The following is a 15689-nucleotide window of genomic DNA, read 5'->3' on the forward strand; positions in this document are numbered from 1 at the left end:
TATTGAAACAAATTGCCAAAACCTCTAACAGCACTGTACTTCTGTTGTTTCGTTGTTTGGGGTTTTTTCAATGATCTGGCTATATTTAAAAAAATTGGAAAGTCTTACTCAGCTTTAGGCAAATGCTGTGAATGGTTTGAATTAAATGGAACCTTAATCACAGGCTTAAGATGTTATTCTGAATTTGGGCTGAAACACCTAACAAAACACAAACAAAATCCAGTGGTCTGGTCACTATTTAACATTGTTATCAGGTTTTGCCCCTGAAGATGTGGTGCTTTGTAGATTTTTGCCACAGTTGTCTAGTCAATGAATTATTCAGACTGGTCAAATCATTAAGCTTTTGAAATACCTATGTGGGAATTTAAAATTATTTTTCTCTATTTCTTCATTCTTTTCAAGTTGGCAATGTATTTGTAACTAATGCTGCCTAGTGTCAGCTACAAGAGAGTATAAAGATATATGCAAGTGATTTATCTTCATGATCAGACGGAATAGGAGGAGGCTGACAGTAGTTTGGTGATCACAGGACAATGCTGTTGACAAAATAAAAAAAATCAATGATCACAGAACTGTGATTCCTTTTAGTTGCTAATATTTTTTCTGCTTTTTTTTTTCTTACAGTGTGAGTTGAAAAACATCTTCCTGTACATATCTATTAAGTGATTTAATTTCTGTATAATCAAATTTTACATTGGACCAATAATTTTCCTTCTCTTTTTTCCCTCACAGATGTAGTGAAATTCATCACAACACCCACAAAGTAAGGTTTGATGTATTCATTTCCTTTGCAGGGAACAGTAGTAGTGGTATTGCCCATTCTCCAGTAAAATAAAAACACTCTACATGTTAAAATAAAAACATTCAACATGTTAAGCTCCCTAAACAGACTTTAATGTGGTTTATATATATATTGCTGTAACAATCACCAGGACACATAAAATATAAACTAATACATAGTAAAACATCTGTGATTTGGTGAGTAGTCGTTCTGTTCAACACTTTTCTACAGTGCTGGTTATTTATGTCTTTGTGCCTTCCTCAATGTGACTGTCTTGTCTCACATAGTGACTTCAATGACAGAGACAATTAGCAGAGTTGCAAGTGTTTCTAATTACTTTATATCAGTTTTAGAGAATCCTAAGTAATTGACAAATTTGACTTAGCTCTCTGAGCTTCTCAATGGGATGGAAAGTAACCAGAGTGTCAAAAGAGATGGCCACTGAGAGATGGCCAGTGCTTCAAATGTGAATAAAACAGCAGCCAGCTCTGTTCTGAGTAGCTAGATCAGCTAATCATCCATTGGTACACCATTCTCAAAAGTGTATTCTCAAAATACCAGGCCAAGCTGCAGAACAAGGCCATGCTAGACACCTCCTAGTGTCTGATAATGCAGTAACAGCATATGGGGAAAGAGAAGAAGATAGCAATTTGCAGCATGATAGGGCTTAGTAGGGGTTTTGTACTCCTTGACCTATTGACTGCTTCCCTTTCTTTTTTTTTAACTTTTTTACCACTGCTTCATGACTCTAACATCTGAAAGGCATATGAAGCCTGCTCCCCACCAGGCATACAGCTCACCCTTCTGTCTGCAATCCTGCCTTGCTTATTCATGCTTCCAGTTATGGAAACACTAAGGTATATTTTATTTTGCAGGTACTTCCTGAAAAAAAAATAGAGATGCATTTAATGATTGCTTCTGTGAATTTTCATTTGGCCTAGGATGAAAGAGCTCTAAGGATCAGCTGAGGTCTGACCCAAGCTTATCTCCATAGGGTATTCATCAATTCTGCTAAGCCAGACCTTGCAGTATGATTTCAGAGCTTCTCTGGTGCATAGATTTACTATACTAAGTCCTATTAACATGCATGGTTGTGCTATATTTTAAGATCACAGCATTTTATTGAAATTGCTGTAGGGATGTCTGTCTTATGTCAGGAAGATATAAGTATTAGGATAGTTGAGTTCTGTCTTTCTGTGTGTTTAAAACATCTAGATTCCTTTTTAGCTCATCTCTTGGATAAAAAAAGAGCACTGCTGCAAACAGCAGGGTTAGGCAAAAACTGCTTTAAGAGGACTGTGTGCACTTACTGATAATATAAGTTAGAAACATCTGAAAATGTCGTATAACACTAGCTCAATCTTGTCTAGAGAAATAAAGTGATCATTTGAGAATTTTCACTTCTGTATCATCAGCTCTTTCTGAAGTAGCCTAATTTAAGCATTTCCCAAGAAGATAATTCTTATTTGTCTTCTTATTCCTTCTCCTTCTCTTAAATACATATTCCAGAATAGTTATTTGGGGTGGGAAATTCTTAATATATATCTGGAGATTTCTTACAGCTTTTTTAGTGCTACAGGGATGTTTGTAAAATATATGCCTGTGTCAGGTTATCTGTTATCTTTAATTTTAAAATCTTCTTACTCTAATTTCTTACATCTAGAAGCAACTGTGACACTATAACAGAATCACAGAATGCATTGAGTTGAAAGAGACCCACAAGAATCACTGAGTTCAACTCCTGGTCCTGCACAGGACCTTCCCCAAGAGTCAAACCATATGCCCAAAATGCTGAAATGGGGAAAAGCCAGGTAAAAGAAATTATATTTTCAAATACACTCCATAAACACCTGCTTTGCTTGCTTGGGCTTTTAAAGGGAAATATTTTTGTAAAACAAAATGTGTGTTCAAGTTCAATACTTCAAAAGCATATTCAGTATAATGAGTAGAACTATGATTCTATGAATCACAGTATGAACCCCAGGTAAGGTGAGTAAAATTGGTACATTTTGCAAATACTTTTGGTTGGGTTTTTGGTTGTTGTTGTTGGATTTGGGTGGTTCTTTTGTAGAATGTGTTATATATAATACTTTAATGTTATCTATATTTTAAAGTCTTATAATTTATTTTTAGGGGATGTATTTTCCTTCTTTGTTCCTATGCATTTTCTCTACATTTCATATAGGCAGTAGTCCATACTTTGTTTAATTTATAATTTTCCTTATTTTTTCTCCTTTGATTCTTAAGCTAAACACTTTTAAACCAATACCAGCAAAAGAGAAATTCTATTAGAATATATATCAGGTGTTGAAAGTTCAGTGCTAACCTTTTAAATTTTTAATGTTTCTTTTTCTACTTATATTTTCTGCTTATGAAATGATCAGAAGTCAGGAACTTATTTCCAATTTATAGCCAGATAAAGAGAAAATGTAGCTATACTCTGAAATTGTCCTTGTCATTAGAGGCTAAAGCTGCAACATAAGAGCTACAACGACTTGAAGTTAATGCCACTGTGAAGCAACATTAGCCTTAAGACTCTGAATACTGTGAACATTTGGTGTTTCTTCATCCTTCAGTGGAGGAGTTGGAAGTCTCTAAGATATCTTCAGGTAAAATAGGATAAATGAATGACTAACATATTACATAGCTATGGCTAAAGGAAATCAACTTCCAAAATTCAGCTGAATTCAGCAAAATTCAGCTGAAAGTTTTCCACATAGTGCAAAAAAACTTGTTTTCAATTGCAAAAACCCAAGTTTGCCACAGTCCACGACAGCCCAAAATAGATTGTGCTTGGTGGAGATAATGACTGTATTCAACTGAATCTGTGAACTATTATGGACAATAGTGAGGTCAGTGAATAATTACTATTACTTCTGTATTACTATTACTTCTGTGCAGTGTACACTTTACATAAGTTTCAGAAATGCCTTTAATAATATTGGTGTAATCAAAATAAGTGTTATCATGATCAGATTGTAAGACATGAATAACCAGACATACAAGAATCATGCTATATAAGCAATTGTCCAATACAGAGCAATCAAATTCATAGCTCAAAAACCTTCACTTGTATGGTGGATCTCAAAATGGGAATTCTTCTCTCTCTACATGTATGTTTGGTGTTTTCTGTGAGGTGCCTGTCATTTTAACAAAAGTGACATGCAGAGTAAAGTGGAAAGGTCCTGTTTCAACCTGGGAAGAGGGTGGGGCAGACAGATGAATTGTTCCGTATTTTCTATGAAATCTTAATTGATTAGACGATCACCTTTATTCACCACAGAAAGACTTCTTTCTTTATGATGGATACAACAGCAGGAGAGCAAACTGTTGGAATTGATATACTTTGTTGCTTATCTGAAAGGAGATTTTTTGCCCTAATTTTGCACAATAGTAGAAACTTCCTTTAAATCCCATTTTCCTAACCATCGCCTAGAATAGCTCTTGTTGTTAGATTCTAAGGACTCTATTGTGGCTTTTAAGCCAGAGCCCGCAGTAGGGGTTGTGGAGGGATGCACCGCCCCCAAGAAACTCCTAGAGGGTTTGTACTTGAGGACAAATCTGATGATAGAATTTAAAAATGGAACAGACCATTGTAGATCATCCAGTCCTCCTATCTGCCAGCACAGGATTTTCCCTCCCAGATATTCTTAATGCATTGTTCAATGTAAAAGTCTCAACTCTGGGAGTTTCCAAAGCTTTGCTTGGAAAATTTTTGCCTCCTTTTTTCCCTCAGAAGTAGGAGGACACAGCAGCAGCCATGACCATGTCTTTTAATATATATCTGTGTGTACTTTGGACTGGCTTCTGCCTGCTGGCTGGTGTGAATAGGGGGCAGATGGATACGACATTTCTCTTTACTGTCTCCAGATGACTTAAAAATACCACGTGATCCCTGTGCCCTAGGAGGAGATTTGGAACTGCCTTAAACCATCACCTGTCCTTTAATGAATGTCTCAGATTTTTTAAAGTGCGATCTAAAGTGTAATTGCTCTGTTCTGTAATGTGGTGCAGTTAATTTGTGTTTCAGTCAGAAAATGTTGTCCTAATTTTCTGGGTGGTGATTACTCTCCCAACCAGTGAAATTGGCTTGAATGTTCCAGTGCATTTTGTTTACTGTTTAAAGGCTGATAAAACTCTCATGTATTATTTCTTTTTTGGAGAATAATAATAGTTTATTCTTCAGTCTTCAGTGTTGATATACCCATCTTCCAGAAGGATTTTGAGAGATTTCTATTATCAGATATTTCACAACACTTTTGTAAGTGCTGTTGGAAAGCAGACACTGAATTTTCAGAAGTTATTCAAGTCCGTAGTGTAGATGAGCCCCCAATCCTGCAAAAAATATCTTGTGTTTAACACTGTTGTAAGTGAGAAATACTGTCAGATTTATAAATATCAACTCAGAGCTTGATGAATCCATGGGATAAACACATTAATGCTGAAGTATGTTGGCATTTACACATCAGGCAGTGCCTATGAAGTCTCCAGTGTCGTTGGATTAATGTAATAAGTAGTGTAAATAGGACTGTTTTTCAGGGAGATGTGTGGGAAGTCAGAGTTGTACAAAATCTGCCAGTAGTGATTATAATAGTCATAGAAAACCCTGAAGGCACCATGAAGATTAAATTTCCATTGGTGTATGTACCATTGTTCTTTGAGAATCAGTATATGAAACACTATGGAATTTTTAACCCAAGTGATTGGAGGTTAATCTTGAGCAAACACAATTTAAAAGGGTTTTTCCACTTTCAAAAGGAAGTTTTTAAGCTCTACTTCTCTGCGCATTCTTAAGTGGGGGGGGAGAAAAGAAATCTCTAACAAAAGACTAGCAAAGAAAATCTTTAGAGGCAGAGAGAACTTCATAAGTAGAAGAAGTAAAAGGGATAGAAGCAGATGAAAAGCCACTTAAAATAGAAGGTGGCCCATTTCCTTGATCTCATGATATGCGGTAAACCTGAGGAATTATGAAAATGCTTTCATTAGTGCATATTTTGCAAGATATACAAAACATAATTGTTCCATTGATAACCCATTGTAGTGTTTTGGAGGAAAAAAATTAGTTTCAATTGGACACTATGAATCTGGTTCAAATGAACATTGCAACAACTTAGTAATATGCAGGTGGCCATGACAATGGGTTCTTGCTTTTTTGGTAAAGTTCTGTCAGCACCAAGTAATGAAAGTATTTCAGTAAGACTTACAGGGATTGAAAGGAATTATTTTTAAACAGCATATTTATCTGCAGTATCCAGAGGTGACACTGCCTATGTTAATACATTTGGCTCAGGCTGGAGTTCATAAGTAAAATTACCAGATTAATCAAAGCATCAGGCTAGCTTGCCACAAAAGAAATGTTTAATTTTAGATGCTAAGGTATTTTCCATTTTAAAGCTACAGACAGACCTAAGGTAGAAAGCCGGATTTCAATATCTAAAGTTCTTTGTCAGTTTAATTAGCTGTTGTCTGGCTTTCTAATAGTTTCAGAATCTGATTTCACTTATTACAGTTAGATGGCTACGGGGCCTGGGGCGAACTGCAGAAGAGTACCTCTTCCAAAAATCAGATGAATTTTAGAGCTATTCTTAAGAGGCATTTTCCATCTACATCATTGTCCTGCTTCATTTTGTGCCACTTTCAATTTCCAGGAAGGAAAAAATACATGGAGCATTGTATAACTCCTGAGCATAATTTCTTTCCAAAACCTCTTTCAGACTTTATGCCTTTCCATTTCCCATTAAGTGGCAAAGACTTAATAGTTGTCCTATGGGTGTAAAGATATGGATGCATTTCCATTTCTATGAAACAGCAGCACAGACAGGATGATTCTTTATCTGTATATTTTGCAATTTACTTATAGTTTGTTTATTCTTTGCAAAATATTTTGGAGACTGTATGTACCTACATTTCCCAGCGGTTCCTTCACTATATTTTGCACACTTCATCCCTGCAGTGACCTCATGGGCTTTCTGCCATCTGTCATTGTTCCTTTATTCTAATGTATGGTGCAGTCTCACGTAATTTATGACTTTGCCTGATATTTATTAGATAGACAGGATTATTGCCCACAGATGGCTGTGGTTCACAGCCAGAGGCATCTTCACAGAACTAGTGGGAAGAGATTTATTCATGTTACCATGTGACTTCTACTGTAAGCTAATTTTAGCTCTCTGTTTCTCTTGATAAGTTAAAATGAAACAAGAACTCGGGGTCAAATTTATTATTGTCTCAAGTGATGCCGTTTCATTGATTTCTGTTGAGTCATACCTGTATGTCAGGTGTGAAATCAGCTGTCCATTTTTTTTCATTAGTAAAATAAATTGTATGAGAGTATATTTTAACTACAATGCATGTGTGCAGTTACAAATATTTCTGGTCTTGAAGCTGCACCTTTGGATCAGAAACAACAGAAAAGATGTATAAAGTCATACAGTTGTTGCCAGTAGATGACATTGTCTGCCAGCTTTACATTTTCTCTGCTTCTTTTTATGGGCCACTGGAGTCATATATTCTGTCATTCTCAGTGTGAGACTCGGAACATTTCTTTGGCAAAGTCAGGGAGACTGGCGTGTTGAAAGTGAGCCAACGCAGTCAGGTGGTTTCATTTGTACTTGATTTTAAGACTAGTTCTTGCAGCAGATAGGACAGGAAAATTGTATTGTATCTTTTTGGTGTGTTTGTTTCATTGCTAGTGAAATAGCTGCTGCTGGGAAATTTAAGAAATCTAATTGGTAATAAATACACTGAGTTTAATAGGTGGCTTTCCTAATAACTGCAAATGCAATTCAGTATAGTGCAGCCTTGAGTGGGTCTGTGTTATAACATTGCAACTACCAGTATACAAATTAAAGTGCCTACATACTTCCTTGCTGTAGACTGAAGCAAAAATTCCCAGCCTGCAGATTTTAAGCTATAGTGCATTTATAAGAACTTGGTCTTGAGGGGAATGGTGCTTGAAACAAAAGCCATCTGGAATACACATTACAAGATTCTGCTGCAGGAGAGCTAGGAACAGAAGTAGATATAGGAAAATGCTGCATTCTCACCCTGCAAAGTATTAGGCATCCTTTCCATTTCACTGGAAAGTCAGTGGGAATTAGGAGCACTCAGCACTTTCAGCTCCATGTAATTCAAGAATGCCATATGTAGTTAAATATGTTAAACCAAAAGATGAAGTAAGTAAATATGCTAGGTGAGGTTCTGCCAGCAGAGTTGTTGATGCCAGCATCAATATAAATTCCCACTATTTGTCATTACTACTTTTGCTGTTATGACAAAGATGATGCTGGCAGTATTTTTAAAGTTTTGCTTTTCTGCATTGAAGCTAATCTGGCCTAACACTTGTGAAGAACACATTTGATCATACTTTCTGACACATATGTTACCTCTGTTTTGATAGTGCAACTTTAAAACCATTGCACTCATTCCTCAAAATGGATATGGGTAAGAAGAGAATTTCCATTCTGCTCCTACTGTCCAGTCTGGTTTTCAAACATGCTTGTTATGAATAAGAAAACAGAAAGGTAAAGGGAGCATGCTTGCATGTGGAGGATTTGCAGTTGTTTGCTTTGACAAGAGGAACTCAGCACTGTTTTGTTCTTCTGTGATCATTAAAGTTGAGCTGGCATAGAAAAGAATGCAATACATGCCTCACTGGAAGCTATAAACCATGTGTAGGTGGGTCAGCGCATCTGAGAACAAGTTCACTGTTTCAGGTGCAACACCTGCAGGATTTAACCCTATGGAAAAGTATCTCCTCATCCTTTACTGAAGACATTTCTAGAAGGTACAGGCTAATTTCAGATTTGACATGTCAAGACACGGAGAAGAGTCATTGACACAGCAGGTGCATTTAAATATAACTGTCTAATTATACATTGATGCAAGTTTGCTCCCAAGAAACTAAATGTACAGTGCCATGGAAAACATGGTATCTGCCTGTCATGCTGTTAAATAGAACAGCAGCCTCTGGTAGCCAGGCACATTTCATGTATGAAATCATAAAAGTCATGGTGTGGTAAACATCTGATCATACCCATTCTTAATCAAGTATTGTACTGGTTTCTGCTGGGGTGGAGTTAATTTTCGTCACAGTAGCTGGTACATGATTAAGTTTTGGGGTTGTGCTAAACACAGGGTTGATAATATAGTGATGTTTTTATTATTACTGAGCAGGGTTTACACAGGGACAAGGCATTTTATGCTTTTTGTACTGCCACAGTGGTGAGGATGTTGGGGATTCATGGGAGGCTGGGAGGAGACACAGCCAGGGCAGGTGACCCCAACTGACCAAAGGGATATTCCAGACCATGTGGCATCATGCTCACGATATAAAGTGGGAGGAAGAAGGAACTGGGGACATTTGGACTGATGGCATTTGTCTTCCCAAGTCAGTGCTACATGGGGTGGGGCCCTGCTCTCCAGGAGGTGGCTGAACACCTGAGGTGGCTGAACATCTTCCTGCCCATGGGAAGCAGTGAATTAATTCCATGTTTTGCTTTGCTTGTGTGCATGGTTTTTGCTTTCTTTTGTTTGTATCTCTACCCATGAGTTCTCTATCTTTCACCCTTCTGATTGTCTCCCCAGTCCTGCTGTCATGTGAGAACTGTGTGGGGTTTGGCTTCTGGCTGGGGTTAAACCACAAGAAGTATGTGCACTTACTTCCCTTCTGCAGATTTGAGGGTTTGCAGATTGTAACATCTATGCAGGTTGTTACAGAGAAAAGTTCTGAAGCTTGAGTAGGTATTTTAAGGTTTGATTTCAAGCTTATTTAGTTAGTTTTGATTTGAAAGTTGTGCAATAGAATTCCTGAATCAGTTTTAAATCAGCTGTAATAGGAGAGGATAACAGAGTGATGTTGTTCTGCAGCTACTGCTAGTCTAATTCTGGCACATGGGAAAGTTCACTGGTGGCTAAATCTAAACAGAGCCTGGAGCCTTGTTGTGTGCTGGGGGTGTGAGGCATGGTCCTAGCTTGAGGGCATGTTTCAGTGGTAGAAGTGTTTTCTTGCACTTCCCACGTGCCCTATATCAAAATTCTTTGTTTCACTTGGCAATTCTGCCCTAGACTAATGATGCTTTATCTCTACTCAGTTGTTGAGGTCTAGGCAGACAAGCAAATATAGAGAAATCGGAAACACAATGAAATACTATCTGAAATGGTAATCAGAGAACAATTGTTATTATCTATGGAGAAAATATAAGTTGTAAATAAGAGTTATTGCACGTTAAATGGATTGTGTTATCTATTAATTTACTTGCACAGTGAAGAACAGGCATTCCCCTTACGTGCCAAATGCTACAGATTGCGGCAGGCTTGTTCTTTCTATCTTTTGCTCAGTATCCAGTTCAATACTCATATTTACAAATTTTTACTGTGCAGTCAGCTGTCTGGGGCTTTTACACCTAATTTTGCCATGCTTTCTTCTTTACACTGACTACATCTGTATTTAGCTAGTAGAATTGACTCTGAAATGTTGACATCATTCAGAATCGCAATAATTGAACCCAATAATCAATAAATGTTTTGAGATAATATGTATTCCCCAAATAGCCATTACAAAATGCACTAAATTTTCTTAGCACTCTCTGAAATACCCCTGCTGAGAAGTAAAATGTTGCTGTAATGTACACATTCAGTCTAAGACTACCTAATTAATGACTATAAATGCCATCTTCTCTTAGTCATGATGAAGAAAGGCTATTTGTTTTGAGCCCAAAAACATTTACTGAATGACAAAATAGATATTCAAAGCAACCCAGAACAAAGACCGTGAACATTGTGTAATAAAGAAGATGAACATTCATGGTGAACCTTTTAATATCTGAGTTTGAGATCTATCTTCAGTGAGATTCCTTGGTGTTTTCATATCAATCAACCAGACAAAAATTACAAAGTGAAGGGTGTGACTCATGTGCTCACTGGTATATTCAGCCAAAATTACAGAGCTGAGCAGATCCCATAATTTCTGGTTTTCCAGCACTGTCTCTGGCTCCCAGCATCACTTCACCATCACCACCCTGCCAAGAATTGCTACATTCAGCAGTCACTAAAATGTCATATATGCAGAAACCATTCATCAACCTCAGACTCAGCTTATACAGTCTTTTATTTAAGGCAAACATCAATCCCAACTCATTTCTGTTGCCCATATCCCTTTATACATTCACTCTCTAAGATTCTGCTGCCATCTGTAGCCAATGCTTAAGCCACAAATTTATTTGAGCCAAGATACTTCCTTTGGGAGAGAAATTTTTTTTCCTCTGTTTTTTTCGTGTTAGTCATAGTCTGAAGAGTCTGTCCTGGAAGAGCTACAGAGATGGAAATGGACTGGATATATAGAGATGGAAATGGATGGTGAAAACTGACTCTTTGATGAGCAAGAAATACAACAGATGGTTATTATGTGAGCTGGTATAACTTATGTCTTTATTCTCATGCATTTTTCTAGTTTTTATTCAGTGTTGTTTTCCCTCCTTGAAATATTACTATCTCTGTAGTGACCTCAGTTCTTAAAAATTATGTTTTAATTTGTTAGGATTGTATTGCAGACTACTACAGATCCTCCCTAATTCTGACTAAAATATTGCTGTGCCAAGATATTCAGTTTCTCAGAAGAATTTTGCTAATTAATTTATTGCTTACCAAGTGTTGATTTATAGGTCACGTTAGAAACACCTTTTTTTTTGCATCTTGTAACTATTTAGAAAATAAATATATATAATAAAAAATTATTTGCTTTTGTTGCTTATTACTATCAGATGGGACTGCATACAGCCACACTGCATTTGTCTTTCTCTAAACAGTTTTCTGCAAGGCTGAATCCTCCTAAAGACCTAGGAAAACTTTGGGAAATCCTATGTTTGCTGGAAGAGAGCAGTTCACTGCTCTTCACAGACTGCTGATTCTGGTCATAGCCATAAAAGGCCTAATTACAGCCTTTACTGGAAACCCTGTAGTATCCTTGGCACCTGCTGCTGCTGCACAGTGAGTACTTTTCTTGTTGCACAATGGATCTGTCCTTTTCATTGCTTAACAGTCTTCCTTCTCACACCTTCAAACAAATACCGTTGTTTCCTGGAGAAAGAACGTTTAAAGGGTGCTGTAGCATTCACCCTTCCAAATGACAGAGCTGTCTCTATAGAGCTCTGTCATGTTAGAGGGTTCATTCCAATATACAAGTACTTCCTCCTAACATAATCAGGAAAGGACAGCTAACACATAATTTCATGGTTTAGGTTGTCAGGTGGTTCTTGGCTCCTTAGAAGATTGGATCACTTTGAGGACAGCAGCCATTTGTTCCTGATGTTGAGCACTACACCATCTTCCTCTACCAACCCCTTCTATTTTAAAGGGAAGGGCAAAGGTGAACTCTCAAAGAGAATTACTGATTATTAAATTTTCATTGAACTAAAAGTATAATCTGAGGAAGTTTTTAGCAACTTGCTGGCACTGTTTAAAACTGGGGAAGGTAGCAGTTCTGATCAGATCCTGCCTGATCAGAAAAGTTAATGTAAAATGGTAGGAAATACAATCTAGAAGGTTCTGGAACATATTGATAATTAAACAAAATCTGCCATCATTTTTGAATAAGAAATTTTTGTGCAGAGTTGCTGGTATTATACTTTGTAGTGAGTTTCAGAGCAACTCACTGAGTTTTCTGAAAACTTTTTTGATCAAATAGTTCAGCAGTGAAAAAGAGACAGCAGAAGTAAAACCAAAGCTTTGCGAAGTGTGTACAATGGTCTTCAGCTTCAAATTCAGATCTGGGTCCAAGTTTTGAATTCCTGAAAGTCTCTTTGAATCCAGGCTTTTGGCTTAGGAGCACAGAGTAGTTATAACAGTTTTTTGCAGGCCTAATTAGGAGCATAATTGCTTTATGAAAGAAGAATATGAAATTGATTTTTTTTCTCTATTTATTTTATAAGAAAATCCTATATCCTATGGGGCAAACCAAAGCTAAGTTTAGTTGCTGTGTCTTTACCAATGGACAGGTGTAATCAGCACCGATCAAACTAAACACTTTTCACATCATATATGGAGAGAGCATGCACAGAGACATTATTCTATTTTGGTGTCCAGACCTAGTAAGAGTGGATATTTGGGGATCAGGGCTATGAATTTATTTACATAATTAATGGAAGACCTTTCTTTTTGGCTGCAGTGAGCTTGCATGTAGCCCTATTTGGAAAAATTATGAATTCAAAGACTATATCTCGTAGTCCTTGGGCACACACATGCCAACTCTGGGTTTGGGAACATAACTTTTTTCCATTGATCACACAGTAAAATAACTTGCCTGACCTCAGAAAGTGTTGTAAAATTTAGTACTTGTGAAAGTTCAAAAATGGGACAATAGTGTTGGATGTTTATTGTATTATTGTTAATAAAATGTTTGTGAGGTCTCTGTTACTGTTTTCCTGTTCAAGGGTCTCTGCTCATTGCTGGGTTGCCTCCTAATACTAGTCTCAGTTCTGTGAAGTGTTTCATTTGCACCTGAAAGTGTCTGGGTTGAAACATGTTAACAGGAAACACAGTATATAACAGACATCGTATGAAGAAAAGCTCCTCAGTTCTGTTTTTCCACAAGAAGAAAGAGCGTTATGTCAAAAATATTTATTGATAGTAGCATGTCTTTTGTGTTCAGATTTGTTCTGTTTTCTAGCTAATTGATTATTTCATGGAATTTTGTAACTGATTAATCAAAGAAAAGAGAGCAAAAGAGTTTCCTTCATGTTTACTTCCTTGACCTAATACCTGAAGTTTACTATTTTTTCGGAAAAAGTTCCAGATGTTAAAACGGAAGAGGATACTCCTTTCCAGGTATGAACTCGTTAATACAGCAAGAGGAACAGCAGCATATTTTGGGTAGGTGCTACATGATTCAGGGAGGTTTAAAAATCATAACACTGAAGTCCAAGTGACAGTAACCAACAAAGCAGTAGGAATGTAAAGCCTGGAGATTGTACAAGCACAATACAGAATCCACAGAACAGTGTTTTCTTTGGCATAAATGAGTTGTGAATCTGATTGTAAATAATCTAAAAGGAGTTACAAAACACTTGGTATTAGTATGTGGCTTTATGTGGAAGGATTCTGCTGGGCATTGGCTCAGTCAGTACTGAAGTAATTTTCTCCTTGGGCTAGAGAGCAAGAGCTGTTCTGGTGAAATGCAGTACAGAGATGTTTGTTACTGGCTTGGGGAAATGGTGCCAGTTACTCCTTTCACAGTTTGGGCCACATCAGTCCCAAGCACTGAGTACTTATATCCCTAGTGAAAAATGACAGCCTGCAAATTCATTGCATTTATTTGGGATGTAAGTATAACACAGGCGTCACCCTAGGACAGTCACCAACTTTGCTGTCTGTAGTTTGTTGGAATTTACAACATTTTTCTTCTAAATTCAGGGTAGGGAAGGAGGGGGGAAGTGTTATATTTCTGTGAAGTATGGTGCCAGATGACCTTTCTGCCTGAAATAGTATGATCTGTTACAGCAAGCTATTATACAGGGTAAGTAATTTAGTGCTACCAGTAAGCTGTACAAAAAATCATAGGGTTAAGTTTTGAATTGGAGTTTTTCAAATATTAATTTTCATCTCCTTAAAAGGATTATATTCTTGACTCTTGTGTTGGTGGGCTAAAATGAAATCATAAAACCAGTGACAAAATTTGTATCTGGCAAGTTTTTTCTATGTGGAAAAAAATGGAAGATAACTATACTCATAGTCTGAAAAAGCTAATGGAGGAAAGAAAGGAAAATTACTGCCAAGTAAATACATGCTGATCAGATCCCAGCCCTCAGTTATAATGCCTGCTACTACAAATTCTTCAGACCACCCTTTTAGCTGATTTATATGGTTGAATATAGCTAGTATTGGGCTTGAAAGACAGCTGAGTATCTCAAGGCAACTTCTGAGTATGCCAACAGAACCTGGGCTAGAAGGCCAGATTCCCTCCTTCCCTGGGGGTTGAATTGTTTGCCAGAGACTTGTCTGCCTGCTCCATCCCTCTTTCCACCCCAGCCTCATAGATGCATATCTGTAAGCAGAGTAGGCAGCCATCACTGGGAGCTCAAGGAGCTTGCTCCAGGCAGTGGTCCTGATGTGGAATTGCTCTTGGACATGAAATTCCCCATTGCACACCTGGAGAGGGGAGAGGCCTACCTGCCTTGCCAGCTCTTGCCTTGCCCATGTTCTCTGTTCTGTTTCCTTCACCAGCCAGCCCCTTGTCCTTTCTCCCATACAGCTATGGTGGGTGGCTGTGGGGCCCTCCTGCTGCTGGCTTCCTGGAAGGGAAAAAATCCTTTGTTCCATTTCTACCATACAGAAACAAAGACTGTGTCTGGTTAGGGTGACGTGGGAGGCTCGGAAAGAGATGAGACCTGCTTCTGCTCTCCCCAGTGGCAAATAGCTTTATGGCCTTTTTCTAAGGGGTGGGGATTTACTTAAGCCATGCACCAGAAAACCAATTTCAGCCTTTGAATCCTGTAAACTGTGTAATAGATGATGTGTTTCTGAGCCTGTGCTGAGGACAGCTTTGTGGTCCATGCAGGAGGGACTTGGAGGATAGTAAGTGGGGCACCAGCAGCACATTCAGTGTCAGGCAGGGGCTCCTTTGCTGGGGATGGAAATGGTGGAAGAGAGTTTGGTCATGCTGGCATAAGGCCTTCACCTTGAAGGCAATGGGCCTGTAGGGGACCAACCCAGTTTTCCTGGAGCAGAAGGGAGAAATACCTCAGGGTCTGGTTGAGGACTGTGAGCTTGTCCAGGCACCCAGAAAACTGGGGCATGTAGAGCAACAGCAGCCAGCACCTGGCATTTGGCATTGGCTAGACATCACTTTCACAGGAACAGCCCACAACAACTCCATGAAACTCCCTCTTCTCCACCACTACCCTGGAAATTTATG

General features: G+C 38.0%; 1 protein-coding gene across 3 annotated transcripts in view; it reads left to right on the forward strand.

Moving 5' to 3' along the window:
* LOC111932070 (uncharacterized) overlaps positions 1–13504 on the forward strand; it is a 76386-nt gene extending 62882 nt beyond the window's left edge. The window contains exons 13-19 of one of the 3 annotated variants that reach the window (XR_015289268.1): positions 733–763; positions 1657–1750; positions 2445–2592; positions 3244–3390; positions 11062–11186; positions 11587–11767; positions 12019–13504. The gene's annotated coding sequence lies outside the window, so the exon portion shown is untranslated. The other 2 variants (XM_086897828.1, XM_086897827.1) reach the window with 2 other exon arrangements.
* Positions 13505–15689: the final 2185 nt, after the last annotated feature.

This window comes from Cyanistes caeruleus, chromosome 7 (assembly GCF_971803275.1).
Source record: "Cyanistes caeruleus chromosome 7, bCyaCae1.hap1.1, whole genome shotgun sequence".
Taxonomy (NCBI): domain Eukaryota; kingdom Metazoa; phylum Chordata; class Aves; order Passeriformes; family Paridae; genus Cyanistes; species Cyanistes caeruleus.